The sequence below is a fragment of the Suricata suricatta genome, chromosome 17, assembly GCF_006229205.1.
Source record: "Suricata suricatta isolate VVHF042 chromosome 17, meerkat_22Aug2017_6uvM2_HiC, whole genome shotgun sequence".
In the NCBI taxonomy this organism is placed as follows: domain Eukaryota; kingdom Metazoa; phylum Chordata; class Mammalia; order Carnivora; family Herpestidae; genus Suricata; species Suricata suricatta.
In genome coordinates this window covers 21,645,722-21,652,808 of record NC_043716.1, presented here as the reverse complement: position 1 = coordinate 21,652,808, position 7,087 = coordinate 21,645,722, and the positions used below count along the sequence as shown (strand labels likewise).

At 37.2% G+C, this 7,087-nt stretch overlaps 1 pseudogene; it reads right to left on the bottom strand.

The window, feature by feature from the left end:
- Positions 1-365: 365 nt before the first annotated feature.
- LOC115281579 lies at positions 366-6,758 on the bottom strand (annotated as a pseudogene).
- Positions 6,759-7,087: the final 329 nt, after the last annotated feature.

The window sequence follows — 7,087 nt, the reverse complement described above, 5'->3', positions numbered from 1 at the left end:
ATATAAAGAGTTTCTAGAAATGCAGTTGTATATAAATATACTTATTAATATGGTGGTGGTGGCATGGCAAATCAATGGGTGAACATGGAGCTATTCAGTACTTAAAGCTGGGAATGCAGTTAACCACATGGAGTAAAATTTAATAGCGGCCTTACATCAGTGTCTATTGAGATGGATTGAGGATTTCAGTGTTCAATACAACGTGCAGAACTTTAAAGCTTTTAGAAGAAAATGAAGGGAAATCTCTTTGTACCTTTAGAGTAGAGAAGAATATCTTACTCAAGGTACAAAGAGCCCTGGACTACAAAATTAAAATAAGTTTGACAACCTTAAAATTTACAGCTAATGATTATCATACTATATGTTCAGAAAAGAGAATATGCAACCACAGACTTGGAGAAGACATCTGTCATCTGTAATACCTGTGAGCAAAAGAGGAATTGGATTCAACAATCTGTAAGTTACTATGACAACTCAATAAAAAAAGACAAAAGCCCTATAGAAAAATGGGCACAAGACACAAAGAGTATTTTTAGAAGACTAAAGACAACTTATGGCCAATAAGTGTTAAGAGAGAGGCTTTGCCAAGACAACAACCAGGGAAATGCATACCATAAAGAGATACTCTGTTGTGCCTATGTGAGTGAGAAGAAGGAGGATGAGAAAGAAGAGGACAAAGATGAAGTTTGACAATTGGAGAAGATAGAAGCTTTTCTAGTATGTGGGTGATGGGACTGAAGTGAGCCACCTACTCTGAAAACATTCTGAGATTATATCAGTATTTGCACACTTGCATACATCCTGACTCAGCAATTCTTAGTTGTGCATCCAAGAGATTCTCTTACAAATACACACCAGAAGACTGAAAATGAATATTCAAGGTAACACAGTCCAAATAGCAGAAAATAACATGTTGCCTCCAAACAAAAACAATAAAAACAGACAAATCAGAGATGCTGAATACAGATGGCATTTCTCCAGTCACTGAACATAGTCCTGCAGGAGTCTGGGTCTCAGTCTAGACTTCCCAGTGACATGATCCACTTCCTTTCTTGTTTAAACTAAAATGGTTCTCTTACTTTCAGTTAAACCAGCTTCTATTACATTAAGGATTGTATACTCAAAATCTAAAACATTAGACTTTAACATACTCAATGACTAAAAATATCAAAGTATTCCCATCAATACCTTGCATGCTTTGATGACAAATTTCAAGGTGACACTGATATGAAGGAGGCTTGAACATACTCACCCACAATTGCAAAGAAGCTAGAATTAAACAAGCTGAAAGGACATATCTCTGTTGCTCACTTACCAAATTCCCAACAGCCCAAATACCAGGAATATATGAGAAAAGTCTGTCTTTTAAACAAGAAAAATCTGAAAAGATAAGAATCATATTCTCAATTGGTCACAAAAGAAACCATCTTCCCAACTAACTAATGCATAGTATATCAAAAGTCTGCTTAGAATTAACCCCATTTTCCCAACAGAAATATTGTAAGATGTTGTGATTAGATTCCTAGGTCAGATACAGAGTGCAAGTCTAACCCATTTCATCCTTGATATTGCTGGAACACACTGTACCGGAATGAAAATAAATAGGAAACATCAATTAAGTCATTGAATGCATAACTATGAAATGGGATTCATTTTAAAGGCAAGGGAAATGCAAAAATGAGACGACTAGTGAAGGACAGCTGAGTGTGGTGCAGATTCCAAGGGAGAACCTACATTTTCAGGGATTTTAAGGTTGCTAGTGTGATATCACTTCATTTGGGACATCCCTTTTCTAGAATCATGTAAACTACTGGCATTATTACTTAAAAAAATCACTCCACTTTAGGGTTACATTTTGACTCACAAATGGAAAGACAGAAGGGGAGAAAGAGGGAAGAGGTTTTAAGGGAAATAAATAGAGAAGTGTCCAAAAAATGAAGGAATGGGTAAATAAAAGAGGCAAGTGTTCCTCACAGAAAGAAATGGCCAGTTATTGAAAGTGAGCTCAGAAAAAAAGGGATTCAACAGGCTTTTTTCATTGAGAGTGAGTAAGAGGTGGCAAGGAGGAAAAACAGGGTTAATTAGATCTTTGTACAAGACTGTGCTACTAAGAGAAGAACATTCCATATTTTGTATGCAATAGCAATCTTCTAAGAAAGTAGAAGAAAAGAAGTGAACGATTGATTGTACCTACCAGACATAGGTAAATTAGGTACTGAATTGTGAATACTATGATCTCACTCCATATCCCAAATAAAACCTGTCTGCCATCCTAGCCAAATGTATCTTCATTCCTAATCTCCCTTCCTCACCTGGCTTAGCAGGCAACATGGCAGAAATCCATTCCTCAGCGGTGAACTGCCTCACTTGGTTGTCTTTCACGTGTCAGGATTCCGGCTCCTTAGCAAACACCACACAGCAGAATGGCTCTATTTTGAGTGCAGACACATCCACAAAGACTTCCTTCATCATATACTGCAAGAAATTTGCATGAGTAATTTATCTGCTCCTTCTGCCTACAGAAGTGATAGATAGGCAACTTCCTAATGGATTTTTAAATCTCTGTTTCTATCTCGTTAACGTCATACATCTTTGCTTTAAAACCAACTACTTCTTTTTCTTCACATAACCCAATAAACAAATATGCCCCATCAGTATTTGCAAAAGCAGAAACATAATGAGGGAGGATCTCTTTAATGCGTTGCAACCACTTTCCTGTTGAGAAGGCTTTCATTTCAACATGTGTGGATTCAGTAAAGGGCACTTTTTCTCTGTACTTAAGCTGTGTCCTGTTAAAAAATGCACCAGCCAAGTCTTTTGTGTCACTCTTTTTGTACATCCAGCTGTGGAGGCAATTTCGGTCCAGAACATCTCCTTCCAGCTTTGCTCTTGGCTTTGAGGCTATCCAGGATATCAGTGGCACTCATCACAATTGTACATGTGACATCCCTTTTGTACAAATTGGTCCTCAAGGTGACAATCCGTAAACCAGAGGTTTCTGAGCTCCATGACTTGACAAAAGTTTGAAAATATTGACCTTGCTGCATAAAGGTTAAGTATTTAGGAACAGATTGAAGACTATTTCCAAAAAATTTTTCCAAATCTTGTCCTATTCCATCTTTTTGGTAACTATAGTTTTCATTCTCAATTTCAGCCTTGATCATTCCCCCTCCAGAATTCAGCAAAGTAATCACATCTTATAAGATGTTTTTATTCTGCTTTTTTCATAGTCGACAATCTTTCTTTTTTTAATTTTTAATGTTTATTTATTTGTTTGTTTATTTTATTTTTTAATAATAGTTTATTGTCAAATTAGTTTCCATATAACACCCAGTGCTTCTCCCCACAAGTGCCCCCACCATGACCATCACCCCCTCCCCCCTCCCCTTTCAGTCCATGGTTCGTCCAGTATTCAGTAGTCTCCCTTGATCTGTGTTCCTCACTCTTCCCCGCTCTCTTTCCCCCTTCTCTCCCCATGGTCCCCTGCCAGGTCTCTCCTGTTAGACCTATGAATGCAAACATATGGTATCTATCCTTCTCTGACTGACTTATTTCGCTTAGCATGACACCCTCAAGGTCCATCCACTTTCCTACAAATGGCTATACTTCATTCTTTCTCATTGCCATATAGTACTCCATTGTATATATATACACCACATCTTCTTGATCCATTCATCGGTTGATGGACATTTAGGCTCTTTCCATGATTTGGCTATTGTAGAAAGTGCCGCTATGAACATTGGGGTACATGTGCTCCTATGCCTCAGCACTTCTTTATCCCTTAGGTAAATCCCTAGCAGTGCTATTGCTGGGTCATAAGGGAGTCCTATGGATAGTTTTTTTGAGGAGCCTCCACACTGTTTTCCAGAGCGGCTGCACCAGTTTACATTGGCACCAACAGTGTAGGAGGGTGCCCTTCTCTCCACACCCTCGCCAGCATCTATAGTCTTTTGATTTGTTCATTTTAGCATAGTCGACAATCTTTCATTTTGTTTCTATTCTTCGCCCCAAGAGTGACTCTACCCACATTTAAAACTAGCCCAGCAGAGTTAATTTTAAATAAACACTACTGTTCATTTCCCAGTAGTCATTCAATTTCCAAATAGAAATCCTTTCCTGTAAAACAGAAACAGGCATGAGTGTAAAATCTGAACAGGAGTGACAGCAAAATTTTTAGGGTAAGGTTAACCCAGTACAGTCTTTTGCTGTATATATTCCACTAGACGCCATGGAAAAGAATAGGGTGAAAACTTTTGTGTGTGTAGATAGATTTTGAGCTAAGAGTATAATAACTTCTACTCCTGCAAAATTTTCAATATTTTTTGAAGATACCATTTTTTAAAATGATCTCTACACCCTATGTGAGGTTTAAACTCACAGCTTCGAGATCAAGAGACACATGGACCACCAATTGAACCAGTCAGATGCCTAGAATTTTCCATTTTTTGCCATAGTTTTATATGACTCGCTTTTAATTGTTTTCATCTCATCTTCATCTGGGTTTATATATCTTTTCAAACCCCTTATTTTCTTTCTCCTTCCCTCCAATAAGCCCCTGTGGGGAGCTTATTCATGTTTTTTATATTCTCAGTGAAACAAATTATATATATTACTTATACTTTTCTTTTTAATTCATTATAGCTTTTACCTTAATTTCCTCCTTTTAGTGGGGAATCATTTAGGAAAAAATCACAGTTAGGGTCTAAAGACATCCAGCACTGTGCCATGTAAATTTTTCCATCTTGCAAGGATGAATTAGATTCACACATTTTGGCCAGTTGATCTTAAGCAAGGTGGGCCAAGTTACTGCACCCTCTTCCTACCAGAAATCAATATTTTCAGTGAAGTAAAATTCTTCTATTCCAGATGTCTGCTCTAGTATAAGTATCCCCAAACCATTAGTTCTGTCCCTTTAAAGTCTACTTGGGTCACAATTTGCTATAGATGGCTTAGAGATTGTTGAGAGCAAGTCCGGCCCAGGCAAGAATCACTACGCTAGACTAGGAAAGGTCATGAAGGGGTCATAGTATTCTTGTCTCCTGCTGCTGGGCCAGGGTCCTGCAGAGGCTCAGCTTATATGCTGTGAATGTCAACATTCCTCTATACAAACAACAGGTATGAATTGAATGTTTGTGTCCACAATTCATCTAACCCTAATTAAGATTCCAACTCTTATTGTAGAGCTGTTTATTTTTCCCAGAATTCTATCAAATATTTGCTTTATATATTTAGGAGCTCTGATGTTTGATGCACATGTGTTTACAGGTATTATACCTTCTTGGTGAACTCATTCTTTTCTCATCATATAGTGTCTTCATCCCTTATAACCACCTTTGACTTAAAGTCAAATTTGTCTAATATTACTGTAGCAACCTCTGTTCTCTTTCGGTTACTAGTTGCAAGAAGACCTTTTTCCATCTTCCATTTAAACTGATGCATGTCCTTAGATCTAAAGTGAGTCTTGATAGAGATAGCTAACAATCATGTTAAAAATGCTCAACATCACTCATCATCAGAAAAATGCAAATCAAAACGACAATGAGTGGTCATTTCACATCTATCAGAATGGCTAAAATTAAAAAGATAAGAAAAGCAAGTGTTGTCAAGGATGAGGAGAAAAAAGAACCTGTGTGCATCATTGGTCAGAATGTGAATTGGTGCAGCCACTGTGGAAAACAGTAGAGAAGTTCCTCAAAAAGTTAAAAATAAGAATACCATATGACACAGTAATTCCTCTCCTGGGTATCTACCTAAAGAAAGCAAAAACACCAATTTGAAAAGATATACACTATTATGTTTATTGCAGTTTTATTTATAATAGCTGAGATATGAACATAACCTCAGCAACCACTGAGAGAAAAAAGAATAAAGAAGATGTGGTGTATACACACACACACACACACGCACACCCACACGCATGTTCTCACTGTAATATTACTAAAGTATCAAAAGGATGAGTTTGAGTAATTTGCGGTAACATGGATGGATCTAGAAGTTATTTTATTAAGTGAAATAAGACTGGGAAAGAGAAATACTGTATTATTTAATTTTTATGTAGAATCTAGAAGGAAGGAAGGAAGGAAGGAAGGAAGGAAGGAAGGAAGGAAGGAAGGAAAGAAGGAAGGAAGGAAAAGAGTGAGCAAAACCATACCTGTAAATACAGAAAACAAGCTGATGGTTGCCAGAAGGAAGGGAGTTGGGAGAATTGGTAAAATGGGTAAAGGGGAGTGGGAGATAAAGGTTTCCAGTATGGAATGAATAAGTCAAGGAAATAAAAGGCACATCATAAGGAGTACAACCAATGGTATGTATGTTACAGAGAGTAGCTAAACGTGCCGTGAGCAAAGCATAGTGTAGAGACTTGTCAAATCACTATGTTGTTGTATACCAGAAACAAGTGTACTATGCATGTCAATTAGCCTCAAATAAAAAAATTTTAATGACAATAGTATAAAATAAATAGAGTCTTTTTTAAACAGCACATCGATGAATCCGGTTTTTAAAATCAGTTCTGTTAATCTATGTCTTTTGCTTGCCCAGGGTAATTTACACTGAAAGTAGTTACAGATAGTGAAGGACTTACTACTGCCATTTTGTTGTGTTGTCTGTGTTCTAGCTTTTTTATTTTTAATCCCTCATTTCCTCCCTTACTGCCTTCCTTTGTGTTTATCTAACTTTCCCCGTAATTTACCTTGGGATTCATTCTTACTGTTGTACTTTCTCAGTGTCTGGACAAATGTAGAATAACACATATCCATTATTATGCTATCACACAGAGTGGTTTCACTGCCCCTAAATATCGTCTGTGCTCTGCTTCTTCTTCTTGTTCCAACTCCCCATCCCTGACAACTACTGATATTTTTGCTATCTCCATAGTTTTGCCTTTTCCAGAGTGTCATATACTTGGAATCACACAGCACATAGTCTTTTTAAATTGGTTGCTTTCACTTAGTAATATGCATTTATGTGCATTTAAGAGTCCTCTGGAAGGACATCATGATTGCTTCCAAATTTTGGCAATTATGAATAGAGCTGCTAAAACATCCATGAGAAGGATTTGTGTGAATATAAGATTTCAACTCCTTTG